The 19,077-nt window shown below is 39.2% G+C and overlaps 1 long non-coding RNA gene across 3 annotated transcripts in view; it reads left to right on the plus strand.

Annotated features, from left to right (window-relative positions):
* LOC111753069 (uncharacterized) overlaps positions 1-18,277 on the plus strand; it is a 73,430-nt gene extending 55,153 nt beyond the window's left edge. For all 3 annotated transcript variants that reach the window (XR_002787925.2, XR_010318694.1, XR_002787924.2), the window contains 3 exons: positions 5,905-6,018; positions 8,799-9,042; positions 16,769-18,277. This is a non-coding gene — a long non-coding RNA (uncharacterized LOC111753069). The remainder of the gene's footprint in view (positions 1-5,904; positions 6,019-8,798; positions 9,043-16,768) is intronic.
* Positions 18,278-19,077: the final 800 nt, after the last annotated feature.

Consider the following 19,077-nt stretch of genomic DNA (forward strand, 5'->3'; position numbering starts at 1 on the left):
AATTAAGGGAATTCATAAGAACCAAACCAAAATTACAAGAAATAGTGAAGGGAGTCCTTTGATTAGAGAACCAACAACATCAGACAACAAGCTGAGTTGAAGCCACAGGACAGCATCAGCCAGATACCAATCTAGGAAAAGAACTCTCATAATAAACAAAGCTAGAAGACTTAAAATGGGGAAACAGAGACATCAATCTGTAAATGACAACAACATCAAAACAATAAAAGGGGGAATAAATAGTTTAGAAATAGAACTTTCAAATGAAGAGGAAGTCAGGATAATATCAAGTAATAAAACACAAATTCAAACTGAGGGAGATAAGCGTAAATTTCAAGGTAACCACAAAGAAAGGTAATAAACCTACTCAACAAAATAAAAAAGAAAAATGTAAAGACTCAGTACATACAAAATCTGTAATTATGAAAGAAAACAAAATCCACAAAGGAAAGGAACTGAGCATAGGAAAGTAAGAGGAACAAAGAAAATGCCAGCACCACGAAAAAAAAAATCACAGCAATATGACAGCAATAAACTCAGACCTATCGATAATCACACTAAATGTAAAAGGCTTAACTGCACCTGAAAAGAGACAGAGAGTGGTGAAATGGATAAAAAACATGACCCATCAATATGCTGTCTACAAGAGACACACCTAAGACACAAAGACATAAATATATTAAAAATCAAACATGGAAAAAATATATATCAAGCAAACAGTAACCAAAAAAGAGCAAGAGTGGCAATACTAATCTCAGAGAAAACAGACTTTAAAGCAAAATCCAGCATAAAAGACAAGGAAGGACATTATATAATGATTAAAGGGACAATCCACCAAGAAGACATAACTTTAATAAATATCTACACACCCAACAAAAAAGCTCCAAAATATGTAAAACAAATTCTAACATCACTGAAAAGAGAAATAGTTCCACAATAATAGTAGGAGATTTCAACACACCACACTTGGTAAAGAACAGAACATCTGGAAAGAAACTCAACAAAGATACAGAAGATTTAAAGGCCACAACTGACCACCTTGACATTATAGAAAAATCCACCAAATGACAACAAAGTACACAGTCTTTTCCAACACACATGGAAATACTCCAGAATAGACCAAATTTTAGACCACAAAGAAACCCTCAATAAAATACAAAACATCGAAATAATGCAAAGCATCCTCTTTGATCACGACATCATAGAAATAGAAATCAATAAAAGGAAGAGCAAGGGGAAAAAAATCAAATATGTAGAAACTGAATAACACCTTGCTTGAAGACAACTGAGTAATAGAAGACCTAAGAGGGGCAATAAAAAAATGCATAAAATCAAATTAGAATGAAAACACGTACCAAAACCTTTGGGATACAGCAAAGGCAGTGCTCAGATGTCAGTTTATAGCAATAAACACACACATCAAAAAAGAAGAACAGACCAAAATAAAAACATTAGTACTACAACTTGAACAAATAGAAGGAGAACAGCAAAAGGAACTCAAAGGTACCGGAAGAAGAGTAGAGCAGAAATAAATGAAATAGAGAACAGAAAAAAAAAAAAAAAATAGAATCAACAAGACAAAAAGTTGATTCTTTGAAAAGATCAACAAAATTGACAAACCATTGGCCAAACTGACAAAAGAAAAACAGAAGAGGAAGCAAATAACCTGAATAAGAAATGAGATGGCGATCATTCTGACAGACCCAACTGAATTTAAAGAATAATAGAATACTACGAAAAACTGTACTCCAACAAAATATGAGAACTTAGAGAAAACGGTCAAATTTCTAGAAACACACACTTACCTAAACTGAGGTAAAAAATAAAATAAACAGACCTATAACAAAAGAAGAAATAAAAGAGTTAAAAAAAAAAAAAATGCCTTGGCCTGGATTGTTTCACTGGAAAATTCTACCAAACCCTTAGACAAGAGCTCACACCAGTACTACACAAACTATTTCAGAGAAAGGAAAAGGAAGGCTTAACACCTAAATTCATTCTATGAAGCCAGCATAACCCTGATACCAAACCAGGCAAAGACACCACAAAAAAAAAAAAAAAAATTACAAATGAATACCTCATGAATATAGATGCAAAAATTTTCAACACAATCCTAGCCTATTAAATTCAGGATCATATCAAAAAAATAACATATCACGACCAAGTAGGATTCATACCAGGTATGCAAGGATGGTTCAGCATTAGAAAATCAATGTAATCCACTACCTAAAAAAAAAAAAAATCACACGATCATCTCAATTGACACAGAAAAAACATATGATAAAGTCTAACACCCATTCCTGATTTAAAAGAAAAAAAAACCTCTCAATAAAATAGGAACATAAGGGAAATTCCTCAACATAATAAAGGGCATCTATATAAAACCAAGAGCCAACATCATTCTCAATGGAGAGAGGCTGAAAACATTCCCCCTGAGGACAGGAACAAGGCAAAGATGCCCATTATCACCACTCCTATTTAATGTTTGCTGGAAGTCCTAGTTAGAACAATAAGGCAAGACAAAGAAATAAAAGACATTCAAATTGGAGAGGAAAAAGTAAAACTATCTCTATATGCAGGTGATACACTACACACAAAGATTCCCAAAAACTCCACTATAAAACCACTGGAACTAAATAGAAAGATTCAGCAGAGTAGCAAGATACAAGATCGACATACAAAAATCAGTTGGATTCCTATACACCAACAAAGAGAACTTCAAAAAGGAAATCAGGAAAATAATAACCTAAAAAGATTAAATACTTTTTTTAACCAGGCATGTAAAAGACCTGTACAAAGAAAACTACAAAACACTATTGCAAGAAACCAAAAGAGACCTACATAAATGGAAAAGCATACAATTCTCGTGGATAGAAAGACCCAACCTTGTGCAAATGACAATTCTACCCAAAGCGATACATAGATACAATGCATCCCTGATCCAAATACCAATAGCAGTCTTTAAGCAGATGGAAAAAAATAATCAGCAAATTTGTATGGAAAGGAAAGAGGCCCCAGATATGCAAAGCATTATTGAAGAAAAAGAACTAAGTAGGAGGCCTCACACTACCTGACCTCAGAACCTACTATACAGCCACAGTAGACAAAACAGCCTGGTACTGGCCCAACTACAGACACATAGACCAGTGGAACAAAATCAAGACCCCAGATGTAATTTCATCCACCTATAGTGAGCTAATCTTCAAAAAAAAAAAAATCTTTGATAGAGGACCAAAATCCATTAAATGGGGAAAAGACATTGTTTTTAACAAATGATGCTGGCAAAACTGGATGTCCATTTGTAAAAAAAATGAAACAGGACCCATACCTCACACCATACACAGAAACTAACTCAAAATGGATCATAGACCTAAAAGTAAAACATAAACGATAAAGATCATGGAAGAAAAAATAGGAACAATGTTAGGGACCCTTACATAGCATAAAAACAATACAAACCATAACCAGTAATGCACAAATACCAGGTACAAGGTAACTGGGAGCTACTAAAAGTTAAACACTTATGCTCATCAAAAGACTTCACCAGAAGAGTAAAAAGAGAACCTACAGACTGGAAAAAATTTTGGCCACGACATATCCAACAAGGGTCTAATCACTAAAACCTATAGAACACTTCAACACCTCAGCAACGAAAAGACAAATAATCCAATTAAAAAAGTGGCAAAGATATGAACAGACGTTTCACCAGAGAACATATTCTGGTAGCTAACAGACACGTAAGGAAATGCTCACTGTCATTAACCATAAAACCCACTGCCGTCAAGTCGATTCCAAGTCATAGCGACCCTATAGGACAGAATAGAACTGCCCCATAGAGTCTCCAAGGAGCGCCTGGTGGATTATCATGGATTGCAGGAAAAAAAAAAAAAAAAAACTTGGAGAACTTACAGTACCCATTATTAATACTTACCATAATGTAAGTATTACTTTAGACAGCCTATTATTGGCTTACAAATAAACAATTGACCATTAGGACAGAACAGAGAATCAAAACAGACTCACTCATGTATGATGACTTAATGAGACAGGTGGCTCTGCAGAGGTGTGAGGAAAGAATGTTCTTTACAAATCAGTGGTGTTAACTGGATATACACAAGGAGGAAAAAAGTGAGTTCTGACTACTTTTCAATATCATATTTGGAGCCCTGGTGGCACATTGGTTAAGAGCTCAACTACTAACCAAAGGTCAACAGTTCAAATCCGCCAGCCGCTCCCTGGAAACCCTATGGGGCAGTTTTACTGTGTTCTAGAGGGTCTCTGTGAGTCAGAATCAACTCAATGGTAATGGTTTTTTTTTTGTTGTTGTTTTATTAAAAAATAAGTTCCAGGTGGATTTTAGACTTTTTACCAAAGTGTAAAAAAAATAGCTTCAAAAAGAAAATATAGAAGAATATCATCATGATCTTGGCGCAGGCAGTTATTTCTTAATATGATGAAAACGGAAACCCTGGTGGCATAGTGGTAAGTACTACGGCTGCCAACCAAGAGGTCAGCAGTTCGAATCTGCCAGGCGCTCCTTGGAAACACTGTGGAGCAGTTCTACTCTGTCCTGGAATCGATTTGATGGCAGTGGGTTTGCTTTTTTTTTTTTTATGATGAAAACACTAACCATAAAGAACAAAACTGACAAATAGTGCTACTATATATATATATATATATATAAAAACACAATATGAGAACAGCCAAATAAAAAATAGGCAAAAGGATGTTTACATAAGCACTCCACAAAAAGACGTTAACCAAATGGCCAACAAATGTGTGAAAATGTGTTCAACCTCACTAGTATCAGGGAAATGGAAATTAAACCATAATGATATAACAGTACATGCCCCTCAAAGTGGCTAACGTTTGAAAAAAAAAGACAAAGCTAATACCAAGTGTGGAGACACGGAGCCACAGGAAATTTTACATTCTTTGTGGGAGAGAAAATTGGCACAGCCACTTTAGAAAACTTTCTGGCAGTATTTACTAAAGTTGTACATATCATATATTTGATTCCTAGGCATACTCTCAACAGAAACACATACCCATGAGTACAGATCATCACATTAGTCGTAATAGCCTCGATCTGCAAACAACACAAATGTTCACCGACATAAGGATGAATATAACGTGGTACATTTAAACAATGGAAAACTATTCAACAGTGAACACAAGCAAGCTCCTGTTTCATGCAAAATATGAATGAATTTTATCAACATAATGACCAGTGAAAGCAGATACAAAATGATACATAATGAGTAATTCAATTTGTATTAAGTTAAAAAAAAAAAAAAACAGGCAAAAGTAAATGATAGTGTTAGAAGTCAGGATAGTGATTACACATAGGGAGGAAGTAATGACCGGGAGATGCCAGTGCAGGAGGGGCTTCCCTGACATTGGTTGTATTCTACTTCTTGATCTCACGATGATTATAAGGTGTGTTCATTCTGTGATAATCCGTCTAAACTCTGCACTTATGATGTGCTTTTCTGTATGTTATAGATCAATAAAATTTCTTAAAAAAAATAAAGGAGATCCAAAGAAGCTAATTGTGGCTATAACAGAGGATAAGATGAGAATTTCTTGAAGGTCACGTGTCTTTAAGCATGTATTTCTTTTTTTTAATTTTATTTTATTGTGCTTTAGGTGCAAGTTCAGAGCTAATTAGTTTCTCATTTAAAAATTTATACACAGATTGTTTCATGACATTGGTTGCAATCCCCACAATATATCAGCACTCTCCCCCTTTCCACCCCTAGTTCCCTGTTTCCATTCGTCCAGTTTTCCTGTCCCTTCTTATTGTCTTGTCTTTGCTTTTGGGCAGGTGTAGCCCATTTGGTCTGGTATACTTGATTGGTCTAAGAAGCACATTCCTCATGTGTGTTATTGTTTGTTTTCTAGGCCTGTCTAATTTTTGGCTGAAAGGTGGCGAACTTTGGGAGTAGCGTCAGTTCTGAGTCAAAATGATGTCTGGGGGCCGTAGTCTTGGCAGTTCCTCCAGTCTCTGTCAGACCAGTAAGTCTGCTCTTTTTTTTTTTTTTTGTAAATTTGAATTTTGTTCTACATTTTTCTCCCCCTCTGTCTGGGAAGCCTGCATTTATTTTCTTCTTCACCATAACCTGATGAAAATATGCTTAATATCCTTATTTTACAGATGAAAATATTGAGCCTGTGAGGAGGTAAGCAACTTGTCCCAGGACTTACAACTCATTTTTCTGTCTCCAAAGGTTTTGTTTTCTGCACTGCACTATGTTGCTCCTGTAGTTTGCTTCAGAGTTCACAAATTGTCTTGTTGGGCAATATCTCATTTAAATAATCTACTTGGTTGAATCTAATCACGTAAACTGCTGCCCATCAGTTTGCTGTTGTATGGTGGCTTGCATGTTGCTGTGATTCTGGAAGCTATGCCACTAGTATTTCAAATACCAACAGGATTACCTAGGGTAGACAGGCTTCATCAGAGCTTCCAGACTCAGACAGACTAGGAAGACAGGCCTGGTGATCTACTTCTAAAAATTAGCCAGTGAAAACCCTATGGATGACAACAGAATATTATTCCACATAGTGCTGGATGATGAGCCCCTCAGGTGGAAGGTACTCCAAATACACAGTGGTCACCACAATGGACTTGAGCATGCCAACCACCATGAAGATGGTGAAGGAACAACAGTGCTTCATTCTGTTGTATGTGGGGTCACCACGAGATGGAACTGACTTGGCAGCAGCTAACAACAACAATCTTGTAAACTCCAAAGAAAGATAATCCAGTTAATATAAATCTATCTCTGTTTTCCAGATGGTCCTTTGAGTATGGAACTTAATACCCATATCCTGAAGTCTGACTCATAGTGATCATATAGGACAGAACGGAGCTGCCCCATAAGGTTTCCAAGGCTGTAATCTTTGTAGATGCAGACTGCCATATCCTTCTTCCACCGAGCAGCTGGTGAATTCCAACTCCTGACCTTTAGATTAGCAGCTGATCTCTTAACCACTACTCTACCAGGGCTCTTTAACCAAAAAAAAAAAAAAAAAAAATTTGTTGCTGTCAAATTGATTCTGACTCATAGCAACCCTATAGGACAGAGTAAAACTTCCCCATAGGGTTTCCAAAGAGCAGCTGGTGAATTCAAACTGCTGACCTTTTGGTTAGCAGCCGTAGCTCTTAACCACTGTGCCAGCAGGGCTCCTTATTCAACCTAATAGAACTTCTCAGTAATGAGCCTGAGAATCCCTGCTATAGCCCTGTGAATTTAATGTAGCTGAAATGGGAGTAATCAGCATGAATTGCTCCATTCACGCCAAGTAAAAGAAATGTAACACTCTTTGGTTTGATTTAGAAAAATAAAATCAAAGAATGTTACATTTGAGTGTTATATTGCTCCAACTACCCATCAAGGTTAGAAGAAAATACAGTTTTTGTCTGGCAGAAAATCCAATTTTAGTTATTACGTGGGTGGGTGGGGTTTCTTTTCTATATATCAGGATTCTACAGAAATCCTGGTGCTTTATCAGTATTTTGAGGGTAGACCTCTGATATTTACTCTCTCATGGTCACCGTCAAGATGTTCATTGTCCAGAATAGCATACTCCGTGCCAGCACAATCAGGAACTCTGGTGTGGTGATGCAGGCATCCCCTATGTAAGGTCTGAGCATCTGTACAGTTTGTAGACCCTTTTCTACCACCCCTTTGCCCAAATCCAGGCCACTCCATGCCCCTTTAATCCTGGGAACCCTGACCTTTTCAGACAACCCAAATCCTAGACTCCATACTAGGTTTTCGAAAACAAACCCTTTAACTTCTTTATTGGTGAAAGTGAAGCTCAAGTTCTCAATACTCAAAACCTTGCCAAGCCTCTTTAAAAAAAAGTTCCTAAGCCCACATCTGAAGAAAATACATGCACACACATAGGAGCTCTGTTGGAAGAACCTGAGGGATTTGTAACCAAAACACTTTGGGGAAATTGCAAACATGTTTGGGGCACTGATTAAGCACTTGTGTATGTGTGTGGGTGTGGAAATTTCCAGCAATTAGGTCATAGGTCTTCTGCCAAAGCAGCAGAATTGTACCTTAATGTATAGTCACAGATTGGTGTGGTTAAATTATCCCTCTAAAGAACAAGGCCACCCTTTGGGGTTTCCCAAAAGCCGTGGTTGGGGAGAAGCAGAATTACATACTTGGGGTGGTGATGGCACTTTGGTGAGGCAGGCCATCAGTGTTAGAGGAAGAGCAGAAGTGGAGGTACTGCTTGTGCCAGGGCAGCTCAGTCTGCACCAGAAATGATCCTTGAGTCCATCCATGGACATGCATGGTCACACACTCACACACACACACACACACACAGAAGAAGGAGGTGATGGAGTATCCCCTTAGTTCCAGAATGGCACACAGGCTTAGTGGCAGTGCAATAGGAGTTCCAGGAAAATGGGCTGGGCACTGAAACAATTATTCAATTGTAATTCATAGCCTTAATTGGTTTTCTTATGGTTGGTGTAACCTGGGAAACAAGGCTTGTGTGTATTTGGGTCTATATTAATATAATAGGATTAATAATTGTAGTAATTATACCAGTGAATGAGCCTCAACAACATTCCAACTACTGGGCTAAGTGCTTTATATTCATCATATCAATTATCATCCTGAAAGTAAGTGGCATTAGTCCCATTTTACAGATGAGGTAACTGGGATAAGTGTCAAAGCAGTTCATAAATAACAGAGCTAAAATTTAAATCCAAGTTTAAATTCAAAGCCAGTGTGTTTACCATTACTCCACCTTTATTCTTAACAATACAGGCAATACACATGATGTTATTCCCTCCTTACCACGTGGAATGCACTAGAGACTAGACCGTGGAACTGACATTAGATACGGTGGATTTAAACTTGCTAGGATCAGCTGGCTGTAGAGAATACAAACCCTATGTGAACTGGGAAATATAGAAGTAATTTACTGCCAGCAATGGATCCAGATTTTTAAAAACCTTTTTGGACTTCTTGGACATCTATTTGGATAACAGGCAGAAATTATGATCACTGGGTGAGTATAGTAGCAACAGTTTGCCAATATTTCTCAAACAAATTAAATTTTCTCTCTTTTCTCTTTGTATCAGTCAATTATATATGAGGTTTTGCCTCATCTCTTAAAAAAAGGGAAATGTTTAAACACAAGCACTCTGTAAATGTATCGAAAAGCATTGAATTGTTTATTTTAAATGGTTTAATGTCACGAAATGTAAATTATATCTTAACACTGTAAAAACAAACCAAAAAAAGTCCTTCCATATTGAAGAATTATTTATTTTTATCTCTGTGTAGCTTCTTCAGTTACATATGCACATTCATAACATAGTCTACGTTTATTTGTATGGTTCTGCATTCACTTTTCTATGGCTCTGTATAGCCTTATAGACTTATCGTTGGTGCACCTTAGAAGTGAGGATGGTGAGATTGTACCTCAGTTACTTTGGACATGGCAACAGGAAAGACCGATCGCTAGAAAAGGACGTCGTGATTGGTAAAGAAGAGAGTTATTGAAAGCAAGGAAGGCCCTTGGTGAGATGATTTGATACAGTAGCTGAGACAATGTTCTCAAAAACAGCCGCAATCATGAAGATGGTAGAAGATCAGGCAACGTTTGTTCTGTTACACATAAGGCTGCTATGAGCTGGAGTTGACTTGATGGCAACTAACAACAACAATGCAGTCTTCTATCTGTATTGTTAATCATTGTATAGATTCCCTCACATCACTTGTGGTTTTTTAATCAGTCTTTATATAACTGCTGTACAATTGCATTGTTTCCAGGGTTTTGCTGATACAAACACTACTGTCTTAAAAAGGTATGTATGATTAGCTTTTATTCCTTAAAATGAATTTACAGTGGTGAGATTACTAGAGTAAAAGCTAATACTCTTTTAGGGCTCTTGTTATATATTGCGAGAAATAGCACAATAATTTGAATGCCAGTGAAAATGAGTCAACATGGTGGCTTAGTCAGACACACCACGCTGTCCCTCTCCAGCAAAGACCTGAGAAACCAAGTGCAATAGTTACATATGACAGTCCCAGAACCCTGAGCATCAAATGAAAGGATAAGGAATTAGATCAAACACTGACTGGAAGAAGAAGCTGAATGAAAACAATGAAAGAGTAGAGAAATGGAGTGGAGGTGCCCTGCCAGCTGACCCAGCACAGCATGGCCATCTCGAGATAAAGCCAGCAGCAATCCCAGGTGAGGAACATAGGAAGGCAACTTCATGGAACTCCCAATAGGACACAAAGAAACTGTGTAGACATACCTGGAGTAAAGCAAGCCCCATCTACCACCCCCTCCCTGTTCACCCAGTGAGTGGTGGAGAGAAAACACTCCCTGGCTGCCTGCCACACCCTGCCTTCACCCGCCACCCCACTGAGCAGGCAGAGCGAGTGCTGCCATGCTCTCCAACCACCACCGCACCCCGCACCTCACCTGCCCCCCCGCTAAGCAGGCGGAGAGCACCTCTGCAACTGTGAGCATTCCTGCACCACTGGACCAATGACAGACTGTGGCCAGCACCTGCCCAGCATGCCCTCAGCTGTCTCACATGGCCAGTGAACAGTAACGTGCTCACCCTACCTGCTGCAGCTATGCTTAGCTGGAGATAGGTGATGCATGCTCCCGTGACACCAGACAAGCTATTATCAAAGCATGCCTGACCCACCTGCACCAATATATCAAAACAAAATAGCATAAATAAATAAAATAACACCTTAATGTCTTGGAGACAGCAGAAAATATCAAATCATATAAGGAAATAGGACAGGATGGTTCAAGCAAGTGACCAAAATAAAGAGGCAGAAAACTTTCCTGAGGAAGAAATGGTAATGGAACTACCTGACAAGGAATTCAAACGACTTATATAGAAAGTCCTCAAACCGATAAGGAAAACATAGAAAAAACCCTAGAAGAATTCGGGAAAACAATACAAGAACAAAAGGCTTAAAATATATAAACAACTATAAACCATACAAAACAACTAGAAATCCAGAAGAGAAAACAAATTCAGAAATAGATAACTCTATGGAAGGATGTAAGAGTAGAATTGAAACCCTGGGAGAGAGAATCAATGAAATAGAGGACAAATTCCTTGATACTAACTTGTTTGAGAAACATTCAGAAAAAAAGAACAAAGAAAACCTAAGAATTAAGTGGGATGTTACCAAGAGAAATACCTTACGTGTGATAGGAGTCCCAGAACAGGAGGAGACACAAAAAAGTACAGAGAAAATTTTTGAAGATTTAGTGGCAGAAAACTTCCTTAGTATCATGAAAGATGAGAAGGTATCCATTCAAGAAGCTCAATGAGCCATGCACAGGACAGATCCCAAAAGAAAGTCACCAAGACATATCATAGTGAAACTTTCCAAAACCAAAGACAGTGAAAGAATCCCGAGAGTAGCTCAGGAAAAATGAACTGTCACCTACAAAGGGGCACCAATAAGACTAAGCTTGGATTTCTCAGCAGAAACCATGTTGGCAAGAAGGCAATGGGATACCATATATAAAACCCTGAGAGAAAAAAGTCACCAACAGGAATTATATACCCAGAAGAATTATCAAATACAGTGGCAGAAGTAGGACATATCCAGATAAACAGAAACTAAGGGGATTTGTAAAAACCAGACCGACCTTCCAAGAAATATTAAAGGGACACCTTCAGATAAACAGCAACAGCAGACAGCAACCTGCGATTATGACACATGACAGCATCACCCAGATACCAACCAAGATAAAGAATTCTATAAAAAATAAAAGCTATAAAAAATAAAATCTACAAGACTGAAAAAAGGGAACTAGGGATGTCAATCTGTAAACAACTTCAAAATAAAAAAAGGGAATAAATGGTGTAGTTATAGAACTTTTATATGGAGAGGAAGTCAAGGTAATATCAAGATACAACAGACTGTTTTAAAGTTAGGAAGGTAAAAGTATATTTCAAGGTAACCACAAAGAAAATTAATAAACCTACTTTACCAAAATAGAAAAGAAAACCATAAAGACTCAGTAAATGCAAAATCGACGATGAAGGAAATGAAAAGAAACTCTGTGAACAAAAAGAACTCAGTACAGAAAAGTAAGCCAAAGAAACCATCGAATACCACACACACACACAAAAGCACAACAAATTGACAGCACATTGGAGGGGGTGGGGCCAAGATGGTGGGGTAGTCAAATGCTTCCGGTGACCCCTCTTATAAGAAAGACCCCCAAAAAACAAGTGAAACTATTATATATGACAAGTTAGGAGCCCTGAACATCAAAGGCAAAGTTAAGAAATCAGACTGAGTGGTAGGGGGTGGGAGAGACTGTTCAGAAGCGGTGAGGAGTTGCTGGACCTGACTCAGTGGGAACCAGCATGCCTCAGACCTGATCCCCTGACGCGACTGTGGCAGTGCTGGTGGTAGTGTTCGAGACACGGTTTCCTTAGCCAGAGAGACTGAGCAAGCAGCACAGAGACTACTCACACCTCCAGAATCAGCAAAGAACCACGTTCTTGACAAGAGATGAGTGCTTGCGGATCAAAGGCACCCCTGCGTAAGAACTCTCTCCCATTTATCTGATCCCTCCTCCCACTGTCCTAGCCTCCAGACAGGCTTCAATGGCTGTGGATTTCCCTGGGCCTGAGATAGGTCCTGCCACATGCCCCGAGCCATTCTCCCAGCCTTGGAAAAGGAACAAATTAACAAATGGGGAAAAAATAATCTGCTAGCTCCCCTAAGCTGGGAACTCAGTGCAGAAGCAGCTGCTGTCCAGGCACAGTCTACAGACTTTGAAGGCCTCTCACCCCGGCTTGGACCTGTGTGGGCCCATTTCAGCAGCTTGGGCCCATGCTGGCGGGGTGCAATGGGTGTGTGTGCCTGAGGTCTGGCTTCAACTGTTTCAGCTGCACAGTGGAGAGGTGGGTTTTTGATATATGACACCACTCTGCCTATTAAGCAGGGTCCTCACTTATCCACATCGGGGCCTGAGGACTGGTGGCTCCACATATACCACCTATCCACCCATGACAGGAGTTCAAGGATAATTGGTGCCTCCCAGTCCTTACAGACAAAAGCATTGGGTACCCATGGTCCAGCTGCAGAACCCGCGCACCTGTGTGCTCTAGGGAACGGAGATATGCTTTCCTCACAGACAACTGGGGGGTGTTTTTCAGCCCCCTGCCTTGCTTAGAGTGTGACCCCCTGCTGCAACTAAATACCAGTGCCTACACCAATCACCCTGCTCCTCTAAGACTGTAGGTGAGAGCCTGTACCACACGCTTGGTGACTGACTACCTGGACACCTGAGCTCAGTCCATATAAGAAAAGTGAATGCAGACAAGAAGGCAACGGGATGACATGTATAAAGCCTTGAAGGAAAAAAAAATTGCCAGCCGAGAATCGTATATTCAGCAAAACTATCTCTCAAATATGAAGGAGAAATTAGGACATTTCCAGATAAACACAAGTTTAGGGAATTTGCAAAAAAACAAACCAAAACTATAATACTAAAGAGAGTCCTCTGGTTAGAAAATCAATGACATCAGATAACAACCTAAGACTAGAACACAGGACAGAGCAAGCAGATATCAACCCAGATAGCGAAATCACAAAAATCAAGATTAAAAAAATACTCAAAACAGGGAAACAGTGATATCATTATGTAAAAGATGACAACATTAAATTAATAAAGAGGGACTAAGAAATGTAGTCATAGATCTTTCATATGGAGAGGAAAGTCAAGGCGAAATAGAGAGATAAAAGTTTGGTTTAAACTTAGAAAAATAGGGGTAACCACGAAATGACAGCACACTGAATGTAAATGGATTAAATGCACCAGTCAAGAGGCAGAGAGTAATAGAATGAGTAAAAAAGCATGACCCATTGATACATTGTCTACAAGAGACACACTTGAGACACGAAGATATAAATAAGCTAAAAATCAAAGGATGGAAGAAATATATCAAGCAAACAGTAACCAAAAAAGAACAGGAGTGGCAATGTTAATTTCTGACCAAATAGATTTTAAGGCAAAATCTACCACAAAAGACAAGGAAGGGTAGTATCTTTAACACACCACTTTTAATAAAGGACAGAACAACTAGAAAAACTCCACAAAGACACAGAAGATCTAAACATCACAATCAACCAACTTGACCTCACAGACATATACAGAACATTCAACCCAACAGCAACACAGTACACATTCTTCTCCAAGGCACATGAATCATTTTCCAGAATAGACCATATTTTAGGCCATAAAGCAAGTCTCAATAAATCAAAAAACATTGGAATAGCACAAAGTATCTTCCCTGACCACAATGCAATAAAATTAGAAATCAATAATAGAACAAGAAAAAAAATCAAAAACATGGAAACTGAATAACACTTTGCTAAAAACCACTGGGAAATAGTTGAAATTTGAATACCACTAACAACTATGCCGCCTTTGAGCTATGGTGTTGGTAAAGAATGTTGAATGGACTGCCAGAAGATTGAACAAATCTGTCTTGGAAGAAGTACAGCAAGAATGCTCTTTAGAAGCGAGGATGGTAAGATTTTGTCTCACATACTTTGAAAATATTATCAGGAGGGGCTGGTCCATGGAGAAGGACATCATGCTTGGTAGAGGGTCATTGAAAAAGAGGAAGATGTTAAATTAGATGGATTGACACAGTGGCTGCAACAATGGGCTCAAGCATAACAGCAATCGTGAGGATAGCACAAGACCGGGCAGTGTTTCGTTCTGGTGCACATAGGGTCGCTGGGAGTTGGAACCGACTACGTGGCACCTAACAACCACAACTATGAGTTCACACACATCTTGCTACTCTTTCCAATCACTTCATTGATTTGACTAAGTATTTGAGGGACTAAGATCCAGGATGTGGTCTATACTTTTCGAAACGTTCAGTTAGTAGTCCTTGTTTCTCCCCTGAATACTAAGAAGAAGGTTTCTGGAAGTAAATGTTTTAAACAGGAAGTATTGCTAACTCTCAGCTAAACTAAAACAAAACACAATTTTATAGCCCTTTTAGCTCTTAAAAAATAATATAAATAATAACGAGCTGCTTTTCTTACCTTTTCTCTTACTTTTTCCCTGGTGTGTAGCACAATTCTCTCTTTCTTTGTCTTCATAAAGTTGTTTATAGCTTCTCCAGGCAGTTAAAACAATACAGAAGACTTTACAGCCTTTTAAAAGCCTTTAGAGGTAAAAGTTTATCCCATTTCCCAAATAAGGGCGTAAATGGTGTAGAATGTTGGTACGAATGCTCACCCATGTTTGTTAATCAGCTGCTACCTTCATTTTATATATTTAAATAAGAATTAACTGAAAAATAGGGAGAAAATGAATGTGACTTTTGCCTTAAGCACAAAGGTAAATTGTGGCAATCAGATTATAAGAAACTTGAAAGCCAAAGCTATGCCTTATTCTTATCTTTGCATTTTTCATAGTTGCAACACTCTGTATGGCACACAGTAGGTGATTAATTACTTTTCAGTTCTAGATAAATTCCCAGGTTCCTGATCAGAGGAAAAAAATTCAGGCATGGAATTTTTTTTTTTTTTTATATACATAGTAAAAATAAGCATCTGCCACCAAGGTGTAAATTGGAAGGAAAAGGAAAATGATAGCATTTATCACCCAACAACAATAATCCATTAAGCAATTACTAGCTTCTTCGATATTCATTATAATTGTAGGGGGCAGTGGTGGTTCCGTGGTAGAATTCTCATCTTCATGTGGGAGACCCTGGTCTGATTCCCAGTCAGTTCATCTCAAGTGCAGCCACCCTTCCGTCAGTGGAGGCTTACATGGTTCTATGATGCTGAGCAGGTTTCAGCAAAGCTTCAAGACTGACAGACTAGGAAGAAAGGCCTGGCAATAAGCTTCTTAAAAACCAGCCTTTGAAAATGTTGATCACAAAAGTCTGATCTTGTTGTACATAGAGTCACCATGAGTCAGGGACTGATTCAATGGCAGCTAGCAACAGTAGTTCTTAGAGGTCCTACATGATTACCAAAGTTTTACATATGTTGACGCTGAAACATCAGCAAGTGGCAGAACTGGGATGAAGGCCCAGGTCTCCAGCTCTGAACATCAGGTTATCACCACACGAGCGTTTCCAAAACCGTTGTCCCGGGAACACTGCCGCAGGAAGTACATGCTGTTTATTCTGGTACGCTTTGGAGAGTCACACTCCACATGAGAATAATAAAAATGCTGAGGCATGAAGAATCTGTTCAATTTAGTTTATCTTAGAGGAGTTAAAAAAATAAAAAATCATTAAAAAAAAGAAAAATGAAGACTTTAGAATTTCCTTGTGAAATAAGTGGCAATTTTTTTTCATGATTCATGTGCTTGTACAATATTTTTAAGAACACCAGATAGAAACCAACAGTCCTGCAGTCCTAGTAGTAAAAAAAGAAATAAAATGCATTTCTTATTTGGCTCTCTGTAGACTTTTATATAGCCCTTCATGTTATGTTAAAACCAACAGCAAGCAAACAAAAAACGATCTACTTGCTTTTTGCTTTCTATCTCTGGAAATGTTTTGGGGCTTTCTCAGTGGATGTTTACTGTCCATGAGATGATCATCTGTAATGTGTGTCACTGCAGAAAAGGGGTTCAGAATTGAGGAGCCAGCCCCCCTCAACCCAGCCATCATTTTACGGGTTAGAACTCTGATCCTAAAAAGGCAGCCTTCTTACCACTTCTTTTGTTCCCATGTGATCATTTTTAGAACCTTATAAGGAGGCTTTCATCTGGTCCAGGCAAGAGTTGAAATTAAGAACAAATTCAGATTCTCAGAGGAAGTGAAAACATGAACGCCTCTTAAGAAAACAGGCTGCTGAGAGGCACAGAAAGATAAATGTTGGGAAGGCCAGCCCTGAACTGCATATTGCTACATTTCCTTCTCCTCTGTCCAGCCAAAGCTGCAGGCCATCCCTCCTCACTGGCAAGGGCCTGAAAACAAGCAAGGGTAGGTGGACAGGCTGCTAATGTAAAACGGTGGGAGCAAATTCTTTCCTGTCTCTTCAGAGCTACTTTGAAAGAACACAGTTATATAAGATCATTAAACCTTGTTGTACTTTGTTTCTGCTGGGTTTTTAATTCCATTAAGTACTGTTCTTTTAAGGAATCTTGGTGACGCAAAAAGTTAAACACTCTGCTGCTAACTGAAAGGTTGGCGGTTTGAACGCACCCAGTGGCTCCGTGCAAGAAAGCGCCAGCCAACTGCTTCTGCAACGTTACAGCGTTGGAAACTATGGGGCAGTTCTACTCTGTCCTATAGGGTTGGTATAAGTTGGAATTGACTCGAGGGCAACTAACAATAATAACAACTGTTGTTGTTAGGTACTGTCCTGTCGGTTCCGATTCATGGAGATCGCCTGTGTGCAGAGTAGACCTGCTCCATAGGGTTTTCAAAGCTGTGATCTTTCAGAAGGAGACCACCAGGCCTGTCTTGCAACGTGCCTCTGGGTGGATATAAACTGCCAACTTTTCGGCTAGTGGTGGGGAACACTTAACCATTTACACCACCCAGGGACTCCATTAAGTACTGTTAAAAAAAAAAACAAAAAAACCTCTTGCTCCCGAGTCAACCTCAACTCATAGCGACCCTATAGGACAGAGCAGAACTGCCCCGTAGGGTTTCCAAAGGGGGGCTGGCGGATTCAAACTGCCGACCTTTTTGTTAGCAGCCATAACTCTTAACCACCAGGGTTTCCTTAAGTAGTGTAGAGGTGTGTTAAGATTTGGCCTTTCTCCTGAAACTAGTTTGTTAAATTTTCAATTTTAATTCTCTAAAGTTAGAGAATTAGAAATTGGAAGTCCACAAGCAAAATTTACTACAAAAACTATCAGGTTTAGATCTCCTTCATTCAGTGTTTCAGCTTGAGAGGTTAGGAGAGGAGATGGTTGGTTCACTGCAGCATGGACTACACGGTGGCCTACACTAAGTAAAGTGGAAGTACCAGACCTGCCCTGGTATACTGTAGAAGCAGGTATCCAAAGGCTTACGGGAATTGGCACGTTAGAGTGGGTTTATCAGGTTAGACCCACAAACCTACACATGGAGTGCCCAGAGGACAGATACCCTTTACCACAACAGTGAGGAACAAATTTGTGAAGTAAGGCCTAGCATCCTTGAAGACTGCTGTGATTGCCGTTTTATGTAAATCGGGTTTGATAATGGGAACTGCCCTAACTGAATTAAGACACCCAACTACTACAGAGACAAGGTGGGCACAGTTACTGTAATGGACAGCTGGAGTCAAGCAGGAATCAGAATAGTCTGACTTGTATTGATTTATGGTGTTGGCTACTTAGTCATGGTGTAACTAAGTGAAATAGATAGGAAATCTAAATATTTACTCAACCTGTACAAGTGGAAGAATTCTAGATCAAGTGAACAGCACTCTAACTTGAATTGCCAGAATAGTGTGTCACGGCCCCACCATCAACTCCCAGACTTGTGCAAGTTTAAACACCCACAACCCTTTGAATGAAAGGGAGGCTGGGTCCTCTTGAAGAAGGACCCCACTACACTATCAAAAATTTATACCGTTACTCTTTCTCCCAGACTTTCCTAAAGGGATCTACAACCTTTTACGAGAGTGATGGTTCATTGGGGAAAAGGAAATAATTAGATTTTGGGGGGATTACTGGATACTGGCCCAGTCTTAGTTATCTAGGGCTGCTATAACAGAAATACCACAAGTGGATGGCTTCAACAAATGGGAGTTTATTCTCTCTCATGGTCTAGTGTGCTAGAAGTCCGAATTCAGGGTGTTAGCTCTGAGGGAAGGCTTTCTCTTTCTGTTGGCTCTGGAGGAAGGTCCTTGTCATCAATCTTCCCCTGGCCTAGGAGCTTCTCTGCACAGGGACCTCAGGTCCTCAGGATGCGCTCTCCGCCCAGTGCTGCTTTCTTGGTGGTATGAGATCCCCCTGTCTCTCTGATCTGTTTTCTCTTTTATCTCTCAAAAGAGATTGGCTTAAGACACAGTCTTATCTTGTAGATCTCATCAACATAACTACCGCTAATCTATC

This window comes from Loxodonta africana, chromosome 20 (assembly GCF_030014295.1).
Source record: "Loxodonta africana isolate mLoxAfr1 chromosome 20, mLoxAfr1.hap2, whole genome shotgun sequence".
NCBI lineage: Eukaryota > Metazoa > Chordata > Mammalia > Proboscidea > Elephantidae > Loxodonta > Loxodonta africana.